A 22,795-nucleotide genomic window follows, 5' to 3' on the forward strand; every position below is an offset into this window, starting at 1 on the left:
TAAGTTACATGTATATTTCAAAAGTTACATGTATCTATTTGAGAATGGAAAGCTACTGACAAAATAATGAGCTTAAGAATTAAAATTTTGTTATCTGAAGTGTGCAGCCAGATACAGAAATTTTATATCTTGTATACTAGCACAGGTGAGCTAGTATACAAGATATAAAATTTTATCAAGAGCAGCGGGGAGGATATGATTATTCATATTTATTTGTTTATTACATTTTTTAAATCATGCCCACGGATAGAATGCCCCATTATAATAGGAGACTGGACATGAGAAATCTGCAAATGCTGTATTATCAGGAGCAGGTGGCATTAGGTTTGTTAGCGACTTTTCTTTGCAAGCATCCTGATGTAGAACATTGATTGAGAGTTTGTGTAAGTCATGGTTTCAAAGGACAAGCGGGGGCCAAAATCAGATGAAAAAAGTCATATTACCTTTGTGGTCCATGGGCCTCTTGTCTTATTAGCTGTCTGCCTTAAGCTTAAAAGATTAAAAATGAAGGCGTAAATAAAAGCACGAAGAGAGCAAAAATATTTCCTTATAATAGTGACGTGGATTTTAAATAATACTGGACTGTGGACTTTTAAGGATGGGTCATCAAGTTACCATTATATTAACAGATAATTGTATGTGACAGACATTCTTTCAAGATTAGAGAACAGAATAAACAGTCGTTAAAGGACAATTATTAATTCTAAAGTCTCTCGCAGCATTATATATAATTATTTCTCTTTCAAGCTAACATTGACATGCCTAGATTTTAATGTCCATTAATTTTTTCCTGTTTTATCTCCATATAATTCTAATGGAATTTTATTTTAAGATTTCACTTACTAGACTTAAATAGAGTATATTTATTAACAAAGGGTCTTTGTCATTATTCGATATAAAATTTGGGTATATATAAATGGCCTTACTAATCTACTTTATTGCCAATAGAATGATGAGCCTCCCTCTCTCATCTGTTTTGGAGAAAAATTTCCTGAGAACCAGAGAATTAAATTAATGTATCTTTGAAAGTGTAGATCATTAGATATTCGCGACCCCTCATATACGCAAGATAGGTATGTGTTTGGTAAGAGTTTGGTATGTATAAGGAAGACGATTTTTTTTTAGGAAAGCTGTTTATTGCTGTAGGTATCCTATGCCAATGTAAATATATGCGAGAATGAAATTTTCAAGAGCAAAACGTCTTGCGTTATAGCGCAAAAATAAAGTTCTTGCAAATAAAAAGTTATTAACAGCATGTAACTCTGCAATTTACTACGAATCCCTTTACATCTCTCCCATCACCTTTGAATGTGCAGATTAGACAAAAATCACTGAATAAAGAAACTAATGAGAACATTGACACAAACAGATTGTACCTTAATCACAAAAACCTGCGCTACACCACAGATTGATGTCAAAACCTTTAAAAAAAATTATCAACTTCTGTGCTCTCAGTGACAATGTACTTCATCTTCCAGAACTCATTTAAGAACATTCAATTCTTCAGATTGTCTTGTAATTTGCTATTGTCTAATCGAAGTCACTGATTAGGGTCTGAAAATTCTTCCTCTTTCTGCAGTTGAAATTTCTTTAGCCTCTTGTTATTCGCCTTTAACCTTTTCTCAAATTTCTGAAATTGACCTTTAACATTTTTACCTCAAAATCATAATGGGTTTTCTTTAGGCCATAAAGAGTTTTGATATAGAAATTCATTGCAAAAGCTTAAAGATTTTTAGAGATATCGTCCGGAAACAAAAGTGGTACACATAAACAGACTGACCTTTGATCATTTGACCTCGTATCGATAGGGTCATCTAAAGGCCTTACGGAGTTGTGGATTAAAATTTTATCAATAGTCCTTTTGGCCTAAAGAAAACCCCTATTGTTGTTGAGGTCAAAAGGTCAAAGGTTAGAAATTCATACATTGCAAACATAGTGCATCAGAAACTGAATGTATTTTAATTGAGTTCTTCTTCTTTATGTATTGTATTTAAGAAAATCAATCTTTTATAAAATCACATTTGGGAATGTAAAAAGTCTCTTGGAATACATGTAGGTCATAAAAAAGATGTCTCTGTTAAAATGAAAATATGAGGCTGAGCAAACTTGGAAAACATGAATTAATCTTAAGTAATATTTAAATACATGTAATGCATAGTTATACTAATTTCGAAAGTCTTATCTTTCCCTATCCTTGCAGGGACTTTTAGAGAAGTATTTTAATCTAAGGAGGGACAAAAGATGTGCAGGTGCCTCTCCCCATAGTCTGACAGTACTGTCTACACCAGATAGACCAGACGCAATTCATAGCGCTCCGGATTTCTTTGTTCACAACTGTTTATAAACTTCAAATTAAACATGTAACACTAAATATTAAGTGTTTGATAGTTTAGTAGTAGTGCTAGTTGTTTTTGTTTCTCTATTTCCTTTGTTTTTATGACTTCTTAACTTTTTTCTATGTCCCGAGAAAGGGACAGGTCGTCTCGAAAAGAAGACGGTATGGTTTTAGCTTTATTGTGCCCTAAAAATTTAATGTTTTCAAAAAGTTTGGAAACTGGCTTATATATTAGTTGAGTATATGACTGTAATAAATCAGGAAAAAATATAGCATGATGGAGTACCATTCTGGATATATGACGTCATTAATTTGATGCATTTCTCTATTTTAAACAGAAAAAGCCTCAAAATGACCCATTTCAAGGGTTATTATCCTTAAGAAAATAGTGTCCACAGCCGTCGCCCACGTTAATTTTTAGATATGTTTTGTAAAATTCTTTGAAAAATCACATATCTCAAAATCTTTGTGGGCGATGCCTGTGGACAATATTATCTGAAAGAAAATTTCATTGAAAATTGATGTCTTCTGCAACTTTTTGAGAAAATATGGGAAAATGCACAAGTTTATGACGTCACAATTAGCATTTGGAAAGTCATGTGAGAAAAAAGATTTGTATGATCTTTCTGCATGGAATTTCAATAATTCAAAAAGCATGAGTTTTGATTTTTTACATCACTTTTATTTTTTAGAAAAACACAGGTAAAGATTTGTATTGAAACCGTACCTTGTTCTTTGACAATTATTATTGTTCGTGTCGCTGGTCATTTTTAGTGCTTTATATATATATATATATATATATATATATATATATATATATATATATATATATATATATATATATATATATATATATATATATATATATATATATATTAACTGAAGGCTGGCGACATCGACTTACTTAAGGCGATAAAAAGTAGGTAGCATATGTTCCTCAGCCAAGTGCTCTGCATCTTGAAGTGACCTTTACTCGACACTCAGGGCCATTGAGCAGTGAGGGATCTTTGTCGTGCAAACGCCTACCGTGACACGGGGCCTCGGTTTTTTAGGTCTCATCCGAAGGACCCGCAACTTTCACTTCAAAGTGCCGAGCGCATGGCGAAGGAACAGTTGCTACATGTACCTTTTTTTTTATCGACTTAGGTCATTCGCGATTCGAACTCACGACCTTCCGATCACGGGGAAAGAGCTCTACAGCCATGAGCTTATCAGATAAAGTGAATAATTCATAGTCAAATTCAGTTTAAAACAAAGACCTTATAATTGATATGAAATATGTCAATCAATTTAGGACCTAAATGATAGGTTGTATTTGCTAACAACATTCATTACAAAACATCATAACAGTCATTCTAACGACCATAGTATTTACGAAATGTAAACTAGGTTCATGAAATCCCTTTAAGGAGATTGGATCCCGTTATCAAATGTAATGAGAATTTTTTTATTAAGTGTATTTTTTGAATCTACACACATAGCTTAATTAAAAATCAAAACAAAAATGGGGTCAATGTGCTTCCTTTGGCACTGCGGAGCATTTAATACGACCTTTTTGCACTGTAATTACGTCTACCACATAAACCAATTTTTCAAAGTTTCTCCCCTAATATAGTTTATCTTAATAAACTATGGGACCAAGCACAAATTTTTTTTCCATCTTGAATAGTCACATTAAAAACTGTGAAAACCAAAAAAGTTTCAAATCACTTCGCATAGTCATTTCTTGACCTTTCTGCGTTCAAAAATGTAATTTTTGACATCTTTCTGAATTTAAACAGAATGGTTAAAATTATCTTAAATTTTCAGAAAAGAAAATAAATGAAGTGATGTCTGTTATGTTAATTTTTAGATTTTACTAAAAAAAAAAAAGTGTAAAAGTTAAGCTTAAATTGGACTATTTTTTCCCATGACTTTCGCAATATATTTGCAATATTTGCCAAATATGATGATAGAATTCGTGACAGTTAATTTAATGTATAATTTAGGACCAGCATAAAACATTTCATTGCACCAAATAACTCTGTGTGCAGGCTGCATGTAAAAATAGGATTCCAAACTTAACAATACTGTAATTACTACGAAAGAAAAAAGAAATTTCTTCTAAAAAAAACAAACTTTCCGCCACAAAATATAGTTCCTCACAGAATGTTTTCGGTATGGAATTCAATCATAAGGATTTAATTGAATATAGCATTGTAGAATCCGAAGTAATTGAAAAAACTAAAACATTAAGTAGAAATTTTTAAATACAGGTCAAGATAAAAATCTGCTCAAAAGCTGAGGAGCGAACCTCTTTAATATCAATTTATCTGAGAATAACCTCTTTCTGTTTAAATTTGATCATATCCAGAGTATGCTCTATTGTATCGAATAAACTTGGACATTTACACCGTATGAAGGCGATGGTGGAATATTACATATATAAGAGACGTTGACGAAGGAAAGGCCTAATACGTCCTATTTGTTCTACAGTTTTTTTAGTTGGTCCTTATCCTCCTTAGCCAGTTAAACATTCAAATTTGGGAAAACAAGTTTTATAAATACAAAATCACTGTCACTGAAAAGATTTGTATACTAGAGTGAATATAATGAAAGTTCTGTATTTTACATTATTTTTCAGACGCTTTTTGAATATATGAGACTCAATGTTTGATCAATAAATGATTTAAAACATTCTTCTGAATTTTCACAGAATTCCTCTGATACGTAGGATGTGAAAATCCCCTTGGTGTGACTGGGGGCATTGTCTCTACTTTAACTTTAATATCTTCTCAAATTCTTTCGGTCATTCTTTGAACAAGTCGACACTAAACAAGGCCTTGGTGCTATGTATGATGTGCTAATTCCTGACGCCTGCTCTGCAGTCATGTTTTCACAACCTGCTTCTCTCCCTTTACAATTTACTTTTATCCCTCGAAGATTGTTGAATCTGTAAAGGTATCACTTCACTGGGCAATTGAAGAGCTTAATGTTGAGTTGATTTGCTTCCGTTAGGGGCATTTAGTTATTGACAGCTGATTTCAAATTTGCGGCATTAATAAGCCAAAATTATGATCCGGCTCCTGGTGTTTAGGATATCGAGTTCTTATACATGTAAGTAGCTTTGTGCTTCAATTTATAAATACCTCTACAAGCTTGTCGCATGTGTATGACAAAAATTTCACTTCTTAAAGGCGTTAGACTTTTTGCGAATTGTCAGGATGTATAAGCGCGACGTTTGGCTAAAAAATGGATCGAGAATTTACACGAAAGATTAGTGGATATTTTGGCGGAAATATATTTGAGATTTTAGTTGAATTGAAATAAAGACATGACGATTTTAACAATCTGAAGGAACATGTCCTTCCCTTAATCCCATCACTGCCAATTAAAAAAAATATATATTGGAGTTATATATTTTCAATGCTTTAATATGTCTTTTTTTCAGTATTATCAAATGAATATACAGAGTTCATAAGACATGGGTTTAAAAGATTAGTAATGCCACTGACATTTCCAGTGTATTTGCAGTCAACTACTTTATTATGAAGTCACTAAAGTAATTATCCTAAAAGTATTACTTTCTCAGAATAATTAGAACCTACAAAAGCTTTTAGACTTTACATGTAATCTGAGATATAGCTAAAAATAAACAAGTTCTTTTATAATGAAGTTTTGTATATATATTTATAAGTATTGTAAAATATTACGCAGTACATACAGAATAATTCATGAGCGTTTTATGGATATTAAAAGGACTGGGAAGTTAACTCATGCAAATTTGCACCAACCATACGTTAATCCAATATGAATCCTTCCCCAGATACTGAAATTGATCTGTCAAAAGGAAAAATAATGGTAATTATTTTATTAATATACAGTAAAATTTGTCTAATCCGGACTCTGAGTACTCCGGATTTTTGTCCATTCCGCCGATAAATTTTAGTCCCATTAACTCTTTTAACAAATGCATTAGGAAAAATTCTGTGTAGTCCGGATACTGTCTATTCTGTATTCCGAACGGCCATACTGGTCCCCACTGCTCATAATTAACGGTAATTATTTCCTCTAATCCAGCCATGCATAATAACCTGAGTTACTTCAAAGCAATTAACACCTTTCGTGGTAAATGTGCTAACGTGTGTTTACATAAGTGTCATTACACGAACTGAAACTCGGCGTTGACACAGCCACTTGAAGAAATATATTAAGATTAAATTATAAGTAAATTTTAAAAAATACTTACACGTTCAACTTGTTTTTAACTCCATATCACACAGTATAACATAAAAACAATACGATATAGGTACACGATTTGCAAGTCAAAATATAAATCGGTATCGAAACTCAAACGTCTCGTTTCAAAATGGCGCCATAACACTGGAGAGAAGATGTAAATTTTTTACATAAAAATGAAAAATTCAATCCAAAAATTTTCAAATCGTAAATAATTGTGTTTATGGTTATGTGAAATGCGCTCTTTGACATGCAAACCCCAGGATGCTTGATATATAGTAAATAAAATATACGTGTCTGTAGATTTTGACTCCAGTAACATTTCACGTTGAGTCTCAAACTTCGTGAGCGGTTAAGAAAAATTTACAGTAAGTCATGCAATTCTTTTGTAATTCTAGACTCCCAAGTACTGATTGACTTTATCATTTAATCATATTTTGCCTACATATATATTGTACTTGTAAATATAAAAAACAACGAAAGTAAATTTCAAGTTTTTTCCTGCATTTTTCCTGCACTCCAGATTCTGTCTAATCCAGCCAAATTTTATGGAACTGGCGGTATCCGGTTTGGACAAATTATACTGTATATTCCAAAATGACAAGCTGAAGGTAGGGTTATGGTCAAACCGGAAGCAGCGATGCTAAACTCAGAGAGCCAATCAATAGTAAGTAAGTATATTGTGTTCGTGGAAGAAAAACGGAAAGGGTGGGATGATAATAATAATAAATGGAACGCAGCAGTGTAAAGGCTTGCTGTGAAGAAATATACGGAATATAGATGAACACTAATACATGTACCTGCAGATATCGTTTAAACTGCAGTAGTTTTTGTAAGTGTGGTATTTTAATAACAATATGACTTTAATATTATTTGAAATAACATGGTATACCCAATCCTTAATGAAAGTAATTTGATCAACTGATCTGACATTTACATGATTAAGGCCTTATGTCAATTGCATGTATGTCATAAACAAATTACAATATCCCAAGGGCATACCCTATTTCAAATTAAAGAATTAAGTGACAAGTTGTTTATACAGTATATATCTTCCAGTGTCTGGAAAACGCTGCTGCTTTAGTCAGAATTTTATCAGTTTAAATTAGCTCAAGTTGGAATATTTATGACCTTTTTTAAGTAATTTATGTATTTGTTAAGTAATGATCTCGATTTCACAGAAGCAGCAGCACTTTTCAAGTTAAGGAATATTTCCTTCATGTTTACTCAAAAAAATAGTCAAGATCTATTAAGAGTATGCCCTTACAAAAAGGCGATTTAATGATGCACTTTGATGTTAAATATGTGTACAAAAATGGCGTAAAATCTATTATCAATTCATTAATTCAATAGGTTCTTTAGATAAAAAATAGTTAATAAATTGTGCTGAACAAAGGCTTTGCATTTGTTAAACATTCGTCTACATATCTATAAATAATATTATATTTAATAATAAAATGCTTTTATCACTATGAAAATATTAATTGATCCAATCATCATTACATCATAACAAAGAAAATACGTCATATGTTACCATGATGAAGTTAAGTCAGCACGTGGATTGCCATCACAGACATGTTTTTATGCCTTGTTGTGTGGGACTTGTCTAGCAAAACATTTAACCTTATGCGTTTAAAATCGCAAATTTTTGCTTTTTCTGGAATTGTGGGAACTGCACTATTTTTTCTGTGATGTCAAAGTAAACATTTCCCGTTTAAATCAGCCCCCTTTATATACAACCTTAACAGTCCTACGAACTTCAAGGTGATTTAGTAACAGGCTGAATAACTTACATGATTTGAATATCTTACAGTTTATTAAACAGCTTTATATCTAAATAGCTTATGATTTAATCATCTTGCATTACTACTTCTCCCTAGGGCGACTGAATTTAGTGAACGCAAATCATCCTCAATAATGCTGATAAATACAAAGATTCGAGACTGTGCAGTACTTTTCTCAGGTTTTCTCCATATTAGACTGCTTAATGTAATATTCACAATAATTCATATAACAAAATATGTAAAATACTTTTTTTCTATTCAGAAAATAGGCTAAACTTTCGGTTTGGAAGTTTAAACATCCATTATTCCTCCTTTACTTATATAAAAAAAAGATTAACCCCATATATGAAAAAAGTTTCTATAAAAAGCTCAAATTCATAGTGTAACAAAGTTCAAATATTTATCAGATTATTGTCAAAATAGTTTTGACACATCATATACCCATTTTGTAAGGATATTGTAATTCCCGCCATACACTGTATACGTCAAAATAAAATTTTAGTCATTCAATTTATGCACTAAATTAGCAAGTTTAAAATCATTTCTATGGAGATTCAAGACTTTTTTTTGGAAAAAAAAAACTTTCATAAATTATCAAATTTACCGTGGCTAAAAAATGCACTACCACGACAACATCACGTGACTGCTATTGTTAGAGAAATATCATCTAGTATTCAAAAAGTAAACGGAACAACAGTAGTAGTAGTCCAGGGTTGAATAATTCTGTAAATAAATAATATTTAAAAAAAAATGAGGAGAGCTAAGCTGGTCTTCTGTAAGAAAAGTACAAGTACGTAATTCCTGAAAATGCTTCTGCAAATAAGCATGCGAGTTTCAACTGTATAATAGAATTCATCTAGGCCTACATCAACATTTACCACTGCATTCACTTTGCCGCTAGCTATAAATCACACAGGTGTAAACAAGTAACTATCTCAATGCACTTGTTGATATGACGTCATCATAGTAAAATTTTGCACATCTTATGTGCGGTGAGTGGTGGATCAAATGTTTTTCTTCACAGTGAAATAGAATTTTATTTATTTACAAACGTTAAATAAACAATTACATAACGTCCCTATGTGAAGCCTTTGTTTAATGCCATTATTAAATTATTGAAATCGAGAACGTTACTTAATGAAATAAACAAATCAAATACTTGGTAAAGGTCATGTATTTTTCTGGAGACCCGTTACGTAAATTTAAATGTCATGTAATAAATTGCAAATTCTAGTTAAAGCAGCAGTATTTTAACTTTAAAAAGAACAAGATATATATAAACACTTATATCACTTTGAATGAGCTCGTGTTCTTGCGATATTGATATTTTGTATGACCTCCATGCAGTACACATTATATACATTGATCACGTGACTGTCAAATCAGGTGACCAAGCTGAATGCACAACAGAATGTTTTATCTATATTATTTCAATTCATTCTAAATTTAAATGATACCATAACTTACGAAAATAAAAAAAAATGTTCAAAAAGGTTTTTTCTGCTCTTATACATTCCATTGATTTCTTATAGCATTTTTATAGCATGACTGCGCTGTACATATTTTGATGTTTTACTGACCACAGACTGATAATGGTCCACTAATAACACGACTGTTTCAAAAACGTGAGGACTTCAGCTTTTCAGTCGTCAACTTCCACCTTGAATAACATCAGTTTTAAATCGAAGTAAGCTACTAAAAATAAGTTGTTACAAGGATTTCAACTACCCCGATTAAAGTCAACTTTCCGAAAATTCGACGGTCGTTATTATGGTGACCTTGTTTGTAAATTCAACCTACAGTTGGGTCGTCGAATTTGTCTGACACGTATCATGCCATTTGATGTTATGTTATTGCTTTTCTTACTATATTTAACCATAAAATTCTCCTACCTGATCAATACACTAGAGACCAGTCGAAGGGGAATGCTTACTCCTTTAAGGCACCTGATCCCACCTCTGGTGTTTCCATGGGGCCCGTGTGTTTGCCCTGTAATTATGAGACTGAACACTTTTTGTCATCTTTATCGTTTACAGTACTCTTAAGATATTCATATGTAATCGGATTAGAGGTCTTATCAGAACTCAGCGTCCCGGTAAAGCCGCGAAGGAAAATAGAACATTATATATGTGGTCAAATCAATAAGTAGTCAAGGGCGTTGATAGAAATGATAGAAATGAGAAGGCAGCGGTTGGTACTTTAAATTTTCATCTGGACTTGTCACAGACGTTTATAAATTGAAAAGGTAAGAAATTAAATATTACAATGTTTTAGCTTTAGTTTTCAAAACTTCGAAATTACAAGGTACACAAGAAGAAAGATTCAAGATAAAGCCGTAAAAAATACATTTTTTTTTTCGATTTTAACTAGTAATCGTGCAGTTTTCGTCTTTAGTTATTTTCTGATTAAAAATATTACCTTCTATGATTTCGTTTATATTTTGAACATTGCGATCAAATTTATATCGTTGGTGGTCTTTTTAGCGCTTTTTTCCAGCAAGAATGTTTGTTTAGCAAAGACAAAGAAGTTCTTCTAAAACTTTTAACGTGCTTTAAGAGAAACATACAGTCATATACATTTCTTTGATGTTTTTAAAGGGTACAGAAAAATTCAACGAAAAAAGCAATTAGTATGACCTTCTTGATTGCACATAGGCTTTTAAAAGAAAACACCTTGACCATTTTATTTGTCATACGTATACACTGTACATGTTTTGTAGTTTTTCCCCTCTCGCAATAAATATTTAGGAAAATGCCAAAGTCTTTTAGATGATAATTTTTAAAAATGATATTATTCTTATTCTTTGCTGGTAATTAGCTGATTGATATCGTTCACCAGCATATTAGCAGCAACCTGAAAGAGCAAAGACCCATCTAATTCGCTTCCTATGGGCAGGACAAATAATCCTTGTTGCATAATATCAGCTATGGCTAATACCGTGTTTAACACAAATTATATTGATTTAATTCTAAACAAATTCTAGTAATTTTTCGTGAATTATGTATGGCAATAGAACAGAAAGTAGTATGTTATTTATGTATAATTTTATGAATCCATCTAATTTGTTTTTCTTTTATATAAGAGTCATTCTCAATTTTAGCATAATTTTTTATTATTATTATTATTTGCAATGATTTATCTGCAGCATTCACTTATAAACAAAAATCAGTGACCGTTCTTATTGTTTATTTTTCATGTATATTTAACTAAAGGTTACTATAGACTAACGAAATATTTACTGGAGTTAAGCGATTGAACATACAACAGTGTTATGCGACCAGGAATCATATTAAGGTACACATGCAATTTTTTTTATAATGACTAAAATATAACTACAGACATTACAGAAATTTGGAATTTTAATTGTGATAAAATTTGTCATTAGACCTGAAGAAAGGAAAAGAATAAGTTTAAGTTAACTAAATAAATATGTATGTAAATACTAGAGCCATAAGGTTTAATTAGTTAGCAATTAAAAGAAAAACCTTTCCATCATAATACTACATTTTGATATTAATATTATTATTATCTATTCATAAACAGGTATTTTAAAAAAAACTGGGGGGGGGGGGGGTCAGAATTTTCAAAAGGAATAGTATTAAAAAATGTAATCATGCAATATTATTTCGTACAATTTTGTTTATAAGAAAAAAACCTCATGCTACTGACGAAATGTTGATTCACATATATAGGTATATAATGATTTTTTTTAACTTAATATATTTGTATCTTGGTTACTATGTATCCCTCTACTTTGCCTCACACAGCTAAATACAAAATGTAAATGATAATATTAAATAACTGGGAATGATTGATTGTGTGTTGTTTTACGTTCCGTTCGAGAATTTTTCACTCATATAGAGACGTCCCCATATACCGGTGAAGGGCTTCAAATTTAGACTTTTACTGGGCACTCATGGCCATTTAGCAGTGATTTTTGGATGCAATGTCCTTGTTTATGATTTTGTTATATATTTTCCGTATATTTCCTAATTAAAGGATACTGTTCGTATTTTCGTACACAGGCACATTGGAGGATAATCTAATGGTCTTAGAAAATATAATGCAAGGGCATACCCTCAATAAATCATGGCAAGATTTTGATCATAAACGCTAGCAGCTGTATTAAAGGACTTATCGCATGATATTTCAAAAATCGTAATTTTATGAAAAATATTATCTACAACCTTGTTTATTAAAATACTGAATACAATAAACGTTGTTGAAAGCATATTTTAAGAGATATTGGGAGTTGAAATTCAAGTACGACAATATGCATATTTCAGTCGGATTTTGGCGAAATACTGCTCTGACGTCATAGGCGACAATTCAGTGATAGAGAGATGAGAATATACACACTTTTTACGGAGTTATCAGCGACAAATGCAGCTTAATTACGAAAAATGCTGAAAAAATAAATTCTTAATGTGCTTTTCAATTACTGTAGAAACATTAACTAGTTATAAGGTATAAGGCTTATGAGATATTTTCGTTTTTTATTCCAAACATTATTTTTCAAGATCGCCATCCTTTAAAATACATATGAAGACTTGCGTAAATTAATATTATGTTAACATCGAAGAACAACAAAGTTATATAATGTTAATTTGTGAATCAAATATGTAAATACATGTGATAAGATGACAAATCAAACCGTATTTTGATGGCGAGTTTCTTCGTCTTCCCCGCTTCTCCCTTACTATCGTCGCTGCTATTTTTACAATGTTAACAGACTTTTCAGATTTCTTCTTGCTGGCAGTTCTAACATATAAGGTTGGATATTCAATTTCATATCAATAAAATAAGCGATTTGATTGTCCACAACGCAGAAAATTCAGGGTGTATCGCGTATATTTTCGTAAGATTAACGTGAAGAGCTGATCAGCCATTGTCGCCTTTGACGTCACAGGGTCACGTGATCGCTATCTAATTAACTTAGATTTTTAATTCAGGGGTTTTCATATGAGTCAATAATTGATTAATTACCGCGGTTTATCCACAGTAAAAACACAAAATTTATAAACTGTGGTCATAGTGAATGTTTTACGCTTTTAAGTTCAACTAATTTAGAAACATGCGATAAGTCCTTTAAGCAATTTGGAAAAAAAGGTGCGATCCTGTTGACGTCTTAAAATTATTTCTATATTAAATGAAGCTAACCAGCAAAAAATTCACAATGCTTTCACACAGATATGATCTTAACAATGAAATAGTAGAAGCTTTTTAGGATTGCAACACTTTTCAAAAACTACAATGGGTGTTGAAGGTATGTAAAAATTAAATTTCGAATTCTAACTTAGTAATGCCCTTGCACTGTTGAAAATTATAGTAATCTCAGTAATGCAAATATATGTGCTAAAATCACCTGGCTGTCACGTCACGTGACAAGTCTAAATAGAAATTCCAATCTCCATCAATATGTAGTTAATAATCATAGTTACATTTGTCCGATATTATTAAAGTACTAAAAGGAATAGCCATCCCGAAAAAGAACATATTTTGTATCATAAAATCTCGCCGATATTTCCATTGCGCACCTTTACTGTACTGCGTATTGTGTATATCCCTAGCACTAGAACAATTTATTAAGTCCCTTACATTATCCTCCAATGTACGACAGTATCAGTTAACTAGGAAATATACGGAAACTATATGAACAAAATTATTTTTAAAAAAATCCAAGTTAATGGCCTCTGAAATATCTGCTTATAATATTTTATTTAGTTATGAAATACATTTGTTGTTGTAAAAATATTACTTAATCCGCCTTTTAATGCATACAAACTGCGTCAAATTCAACGGAATGACTTCACATCGCCAAGTGCATCGCGATCAGTAACTTGTTTGTACCTTGCTATGTGGTATTTAACTAACGACAAAACATGTTATAGTGAGTTTTAATGTATATGTTATTTAATTCTTTCGTACAGTTTAAATTCATAAATCATTTCATCGAGAGTTATTTTGAAGAATTGTTAGATTTATGTGATGTCATAATCAATATTTCTCCCCGCCTCTTTTTTGTATCCTTAATTGTACTGCGAAAGTAAAATGAAACACTGTGTTAGCATGACAATTTTTTAAAGAACGATTTTATTGAAAGATTATAAATTGTTGCAAAAACATAAACAGTCCATTTCAAATAGAAAGTAAAATATTTTTTTCCCGGTTGGAGATTTTTTTTCTTCTAAAATAATGTTATCGTTTATTAATTAATACCCAAAGTACCAAAAAATGAATCTCACTGTTCAGAATTTAAGTCTCACACAGTTACAACAAAACTAAATATATGAAAGTAAGTTTGAAGTCACTGGTTATAAAGGCTTAATATTTGATGAAGGATTTGACTTGTACAGCCTGTGGATAGTTTAAAAAAAGAGCTCTTAATCTCGTAACTGAATCTTATGGAAACGTTATGGAAATAGTTTAATTACGCATTGAATTTTTATTTTTGAATGTACCGACAAATTGATCTTTTGTCGGAACGGACAGATCCTGTTAATTATACTGCCGACGGCATCCAAAAATAAGAATTCAATGCTCATATTTATTCTCTCTCTTTTCTCTCTTAGTAATTGTTAATTTTTTTTAATATAAATAGCGCCTTTTGGAAAAGGTGTGCTTAATAGACGTAAGAGTCGTTGTGACGTGGGAAATAAACCGTTGTGACGTGTAAAGTTAAATAAGCCAAATGAATATTGCGAGGGGGTGGGGGGGGGAATAACAAATTAATTTTAAACATATAATTGTTATATTTTTATGATATTTCAATAGGGTAGTTGTTTTGAAATTGAGCCAAAAAAAATACATATTTTGGTGCTTTAGAGTATAGAAAATGCATATAGTTCCTACTCTGTATTCTACGGCGAAGTGAAAAGGTTTCGTATGTGTTACATGTATCAGGTATTGAATGTTGTAGCTTTCCAATTGATTTCATGAAGAAAATTACACTGATTGTCAATATATACTGAAACGCAAAAGAAAAGCAATATCATATTTGAGGCGGAAATATTACATATAGGATATAATTTTGTATCTAAAAGTAAGGACATCTTCAACTTTTTGAAATATCGGTAATTTAACGGTTGAATGATTTCCATACCATTACCGGAAGTTAAGTTTGAGTCTGCTTAACAGAAATCAAAAATTGCATGTTCAACAAAACATTTGTCAAAAATATGGGGTTTTAAGGATTTGTATCTATTCATCACAAGTAATACAGCAATGTTCCGAAAAGTACATTTCCCTTTCTTTTCCGTAAGCGATGCCAAAGCCTCCTGAAAATGACTTAAGTATGGATTTCCATTGCTCTAGCTGGAAAATCTCAAAAAAAGGTGATGAAGATTTGCAGATGCAAATATCATCACAACACGCTTCAACAGGCTCTTACGTATCACTAGCATGAACGACAGTCCTTTGACCGGAAGTCCAAGGGTTACTACACTGGGCTTGGCTAAACAAAATTCGACCTCATCATCTGAAAAGCATGCATTTAAAAATGGCAAAGAATATTTCTTTCGCTCAGATCTCGAGATTGATGAACCTATTGCATCGTAGAAATCAAGCTGCAAATGTTTTCAAATCGAGTTTTACCTTAGTGTTTTCAGTTTTTAAAAATCATTAGATAAAAATTCAAATATTTGTAGATTACTGCTTGTTGCATTTCTTTTGCGTTTCAGTATATAACAATGTAAGGGTAAGTAAGTCTTTTAGCAAATGCTCCTTGTAATGTAAAATATAAAGGTAAAGATCAAAGCTGGACAGCTTACAAGAATTTTTTAATAGAAAATTGAATGTTTAATAAGTAGTTTAATATCGAGATAAAGGTCACAACCTAGAATATTTTCAATGATCTTTATACGATCAACTAAAATTAATTGCTGAAATCAAATCAATTATTTTCTGTCGGTAAAAATATTATGATTAACGTAGGTTTAAAAAAAAGCCTCGTAAAAGTTCATGTTAAAATCCAAAATGTCTATAAGTGAAAACCTTTGCATTTTAAAACCATTATTCAAGCTAAATAACACATCTTATATTTTACTTTACAAAAATGCTCTATACTAGCTTGTGCATTGTACATCTATTTTGTTGTCTGATAAACTTTTTAATAAGTAGATCAATGTAGAAATTGATGATCCTGAGATCAGTAGCCCTATCGTTTTGCAAACGACATTATAAAATGTAAAGATAAGAAGGCTGATCATGTTAAAAAGCCCATTTAAAGATTATGAATTGTAAGGAGTGCCGATATGGACCTCTGAAAACAGAAATCGGATCAAATACCAGTTTTTACACGTGTAAATATCAGTTTTTCACTACTTTACTTAAAATGTTACTAAAATCTAAAAGTACCAGCATGCAAATCAACAATATCACAGATATTTATGATTCAAATTTTCTAATAACGACATGTGAGAAAAATAAGGGATATTCCATGAAACTATTCCTTGCATCAGATGAATATGGCGAAGTTGACAAAAAATGAATAATGTCATAAATTCTGTACACATATACATGTACATTACAAATCATGAACAAGTCAAAAAAAAAAAGATCTCGAAACACCAGAGCTTAGATCAGGTGCAGAAAAAGAGTAGGTATCTCCTGTCGAGTCGTAACACCAGTGTAGAACCCTCTGCATTAATCAGGTAAAAGGATTATTCCGAAATCATTTTTTAAAAGGAACAGTGACCTAACAATTGGTAAAATCATGTAAGTTAAAAATTAACTGACACATAAGGTTGTATTTGCAAGCTTATGCATCTGCATGACATCATAAATGTATCTTGATTGCACAATTCTGTATTTTCTTGTAAGTTTGACAAATGTCAGATCAGCGGATCGCTTTAATTTCGTGGCACAGAGGATATAGCGTTTGCATTAGAGTCGCAAGGAGTTTATCCCTACGTCGCGGGTTTGAATCCACCGTACGACGTGGAGAGCGGTCCTTCGGATGAGACCGTATTAACCGAGGTCCCGTGCGCTGCCACAAAAGAGATTTCTGTTCTGCTTAAAGGCTGTAAGTGTTGAGTACATGTCTAAATTTACAGCCATCCACCAGCAAGTAGTGGCGTCTCAGTATGAGTGAAAATTCTTGCTTAATTCAAATTTATATCTTTTCTGTCAGGGAAGCGATGATATACATACTAAATTTGAAAAGAAAAAAAAATTGTCTAAGGCCACGTTAATGTTCACCAGGTCAAGAAGTGCAAGAAGTGAAACTTCACATATAAAAAGAAAACCAATATCATAAATAAAATTCCTTTTGTTAAATATCATATAATAATTTGATAAGTCAGTAGACAAGTTGAAGATCTCGGGGTTAGTAGCCATAATTTTTTGCAAGCATCCATATGTCAAGCGATACATGTCAGTTCTCTCCATCTAAGTTTCAATAAATGTTAGATCTGACAGATGGAGAGAGAGACAGCAATCATATTGTCTATTTTGATAAATTGAATACGTTCTTAATAAAGATAAAAAAAACTTCCATCTAAAGGAACATGTTCATTGACTGATTTACATTAGAAACAATTATTAGAAAAGAGTTTTCAATTGAAGTAATATCTTTTCGTCTAAATGGAAGACGAGGAAAATGCTGGTTCGAATAATACATGTCAAAAATACTTCTTTTTTTTTTTACTTAAAATCATGTTTATAAGCATCATAATTCATATAGTGTGAAGAGTGAGCAAGAAGTAAATGCTATTTAAAGAAATTATACAATACCCTCACAGAGATTTGTTTAATATGAGAAATTCAAATTCAGATCACAATAGACTATTTATTGAGATATGACCCACTATCGCAATATTTTTATTACAACCTTGTTTCTTTCAGTTCATTGAAACTCATATCTTTGAACCGCTTACAAAAACCGTGTACATCAGAAGTACATGTAGAGAATTAACCTATCCCGAAGTATTTCTCAAATTTGGTATGTAATTGAATATAATATTGTTTAAGAGAGAAAATTCCTGGAAACAAAATGAAACTCAAGGAAATTGTCATTTAAAAAAGGTATCCTTTTAGAATCAAGATACATTTTATGATATCTTGCAAATGCATAAGCTTGCAATTACAACGTACACTGTATCGTGTGGGTCATTTTTTTTTACTGACATGTTTTTATTTATTGTTATATCTTTTCTAATTAAAAAATAATTTTGACTACTGAATAACCCTTTTATCTAGTCAATAGAGAGACCTCGGGCGTGGACAGACAACAGGGATTCTTACACCTGCTTTGCACCTTGTCCAATCTCGGGGCAGGGGGGGGGGGGGTTGTTGTTGTTATATATTTTTTTATGTTTGTTTGTTTGTTTTTGTTTTTGTTTTTTTTTTTTTTGGTTGTTGTTGTTTTTTGTTTTTTTTTTCGTTTGTTTTTTGTTTTGTTTTGTTTTTTTTTTTGGGGGGGGGGGGTTTGCCTTGTACACGTTTTTATATTGTATATAGGATTAATGACGTTAACATTATTCAATTGTCGTCATCGTCACTACTCTCACATGATGCCATAAGTAGTTGCTAAGAATGCCCCCTATATCTTCCAAACTGTTGTCGTGAGAGGTTTTTGATCAATGAATACTCGTAAAATCCTTGTTCATCAAAATGTTTGCGTTTTGAATTCTAGTGCCAAAAAGAAAATAACGAAGAAGAAAATAAATTTTGCTAGACCAACATTTAATTTATTTTTCATTTTTCAATTTCCTATAGACTCATGAAAACATAGCAATGAACCATTTTTTACTTGTCTGATTTGTCGCTTTATTGATTTACACGATAGCAATGAAACATGGTGATAACGAACAGTAATCAAGTTCAAAAGTCCATTGAAACAGTACAAATGGGAGCAGAACAAAAGCGGACCTTTATAAACATCTGAGATGGGATCAAGTGCCATTGATGAGTAAGCATCCCCTGTCGACCGGCCACACTCGCGGTGTACTGAACTGATACTTTTGTATATTTGCGTTTTAATTTTGATATTCGATTGGTACACTTCAGCTGTAAGGGCATATTACAAAGAAATATAAACGTGCATAAATACAAATCAATTTAAACTAAATTAACCTTAGTAAAGCTACTTTATTGTCACATGACATTAATATTTATTGAAATAACTTTTTATACTGAATGTACTGAATTTGGTTTGGTCACGTTATTTGACAGTCACGTGATAAATGCAGGTAATATGTACTGTATGTAGGTCACAAATTTCAATATTGCAAGGGCATACCTCAGTTTAAATTAAAATTTCAAGTAATAAATTGTTTCTACATAACTTGTAGTTTATGGAAAGTGCTGCTGCTTTAAACAGAATTTGCATTTTATGAAATTAAAATTCAAGTTATCTGGCTCTAGTCGAAATATTTAGGATCGTTACCAAGTATTTTATTTATTTATTAAGTTATGCTCTCTATTTCAGGAAAGCAGCCGCACTTTTCAAGTTAATGAATATTTCCTTTGTGTATATTAAAAAATGGTCGAGATCTATTAAGTGCATGGTTTTGGGAAAAGGCGATTTAATGAGGCACCTCAGCGTGAAACATGCAAACCCTCTTCATTAAAACACGGTAAAATTAATTTAATACATCCTTTCGATAGTTTTTAAATAACGGCACTAAACAAAGATTTCAGATTTGCATTATTGATCTACCTACGATTTTTAATTAACATTCTGTTAAATAATAAAATGCATTTTTCACTGTGAAAAATATACTTGATCCGCCTCTCACTGCACATAAAATGCGTCAAATTTTACGCAAATTATTTCATTTTCTGTTATTGTGAGGAATTGCTATATTTTGTGTGATATCACAGTACACATTTCTCGTATAATTAGGTCCCGACCGCTTATGCAGCCTAAACAGAGCTGAGTATATATTTTTGTGTTTTTGTCATTTCTCAAATATCTCGTATTAGGTCCAAATTCATTTCTTTTATACAGAACAGAAGTTGTATTTAATATATAAAAAAAAACGACGCTTTATAAAAATTCCACTCCTCTAGTAATGTTTCACATTATTAAAGATGTTCGACTTCACATTCGGTATATTTTAGGCTAGAATAGCCGTAAACATGGTATGATGACATCAAGGTCGCATGAAAATATTTCATAATTATTCTGAAGGGACTTCACCAATAAAGAAACAAGTAAAACTTTTTTTTTTTTCAAAAGACCTTTTACACAACCCTTTCTACATAATCACATTCATTTTTCAAGTTTATCAGCTTGTGAAATGAAAGACTTAAGAATTGTAAGATTTGAAATAATTCATTCTTAATTAGACTTGTAGTACAGAACTGTAACCTGCGTCACCGAGTGTGATCAATTCTGTGTCCAGAAAGGCGTGGAGATGGAAATAATCATGTTTTATAGCTCTATCAGTACCACACTTTATTTATCGAGAAAAAACGTTTTATTCAAGACAGCAGTCCGAACGGTCAAGGGTGTATCGCCTTGAGAGGACTTTTCAGGCGCATTCATGGCGTTTTTTAATCGAAATCCGTGTTGGAAGTAATGCTTTTAATTATGGTTTATTATAAATGGAAGAACAACCGAAAAAATCAATTATTGAAAGAGAAAGTAGGAGTTTTAGTACATGAACAAAATTATTCACAACTTTCTCTACTCTTCATCCAAATTAGTGAAAAACAGTCCCCTGCCCTCTGAATCGTTATAATTACCATATGTCTTCATTGTGTTTCCCTTCACATCATTAGGATAATGACCAAATATAGTATATATTAATACTTGTTTATGCGATTTCCCTACTTGCTGGTGACTTCATTGTATCATTACATAAAAATTGAATATAAGACTTACAGTTCATGTAGGAAATAGGATTATTAGGGAGTGTGTGCAATTACACCCATCTTCTGAAAATGAATAATCGCACAGCATAATTATAAGAGATAATCAATATGGTCATTAATATAGCCAATGCCAAATGAACAACAGCGTCTCATCAACAAACTGAGTTAAACAAACATAAACAAATCGATACTTCCCGTGCCCTTCAATTATCTGAGAAGGAAAATATTCGGAAAGATATAATTAACTTTGTAGTTGTAATCCCCCATGCTATTTTTTTGTAGTGTTTGTTTTCATTTTCATTTGTTTTCTTATTTCTCGTTGCTTCGTTTCATTTTCGCAAAATGTATGCTATATGAAATAAAATTATATGATTTATAATTTTTCATTTGTTTGTTATTTTTTTATATAAATTTTATTTCATTTTTTTTCTAATGAGTTACACATACTTAATAATCACAAATAGTGTGTACATTACATACAAAACAAAAACTACAAGAAATCAGTGTGTAAGTTGAGAGAGTGAGGTTGGGAAAGAGAGGGAGAGAAATGGACACTGAATTCTCAATGTATTGTTTAGAATGTTATGATTTATCACTGATAAATTCTATGGTATTCATTCAAACATATTAAATAGTCATGTTTCCATCGTTGATGTTAATCACCGAGAAGGTTTTGTTATCGGACGTAGGAACTTGTTAAAAAAATGCCTCCTCATTATAATCTAGCTGCCTCAGTGCCACATAAACATTTTGTAAATGCTTTCGGATGCCCTCAGCGTCCATTGAGTAGAAGAGACGGCTTCGCTGGTATCTACATGTAAATAAGACGTACATGTATGTATGGGGATAGTCATATATTGTGGTTTCTGTTTCTGTTACAGTGTACTAAAGATAGAACACATCTGTACGGTACAAACTCTTTTAAAAAGCTGAAACATTTATCAACATGGTACCAAATATACAATACTACCAATTTGTACACACAGGTCACGTGCTACCCACATTGACTGAGTAACATCGCGCTTTGAATGTTGGGAAAAGAACAACTTTGATATTTCTTAACTGCGGGAAAAACACATTCTATAAACAGCGAACGCCGTCATCTGATAATCTACCTTGTACACAATGTAATGTGTATCAAATTTTCACAGGATACAGTTTGCGAGAATTTTTTTTTTTTGGAATTATATTAATTTATTATCATCAATCGGTTCTTAAAGTTTTGTGAATCCTTGATCCGCATCTGCATCCATAGCAACGTAACATATGTTTATATTACGAGGTCTCGCAATTCAATTCATAATGGAAAATCTACAAATATTTGGAAAAGCCATATTCAATGCAAATATACACTTTAAAATAGTTGAAAGTAAGTTAATTTATATCCGGTCATACCAGATATAAGAATATAAATGAGAATAAGAGGCTCTTTTTCTCCAGACAGTTTGCAGCCGCATATGAATAAAAATCAAATTGATGTAATTTGTTGCTAACGACAGAGGTCAGTGTCGACTTGATGTGACAATGTATGGAATGATAAAATACAAAATACATAACGACGTCGTCACTTTTATGACCACATTACGTAATAGTTAATAATATACAAGCAAACAATATTTAAAAATCAATGAAATAGTAT

At 31.6% G+C, this 22,795-nt stretch overlaps 1 protein-coding gene across 1 annotated transcript in view; it reads right to left on the reverse strand.

Annotated features, from left to right (window-relative positions):
* LOC133194024 (uncharacterized) overlaps nucleotides 1–22,795 on the reverse strand; it is a 330,950-nt gene that overhangs the window by 86,855 nt on the left and 221,300 nt on the right. The gene's annotated exons all lie outside the window — the stretch shown is intronic.

Source organism: Saccostrea echinata, unplaced genomic scaffold (genome assembly GCF_033153115.1).
Source record: "Saccostrea echinata isolate AGI-Se365-2 ecotype Australia unplaced genomic scaffold, CSIRO_AGI_Sech_v1 ptg000028l, whole genome shotgun sequence".
Taxonomy (NCBI): domain Eukaryota; kingdom Metazoa; phylum Mollusca; class Bivalvia; order Ostreida; family Ostreidae; genus Saccostrea; species Saccostrea echinata.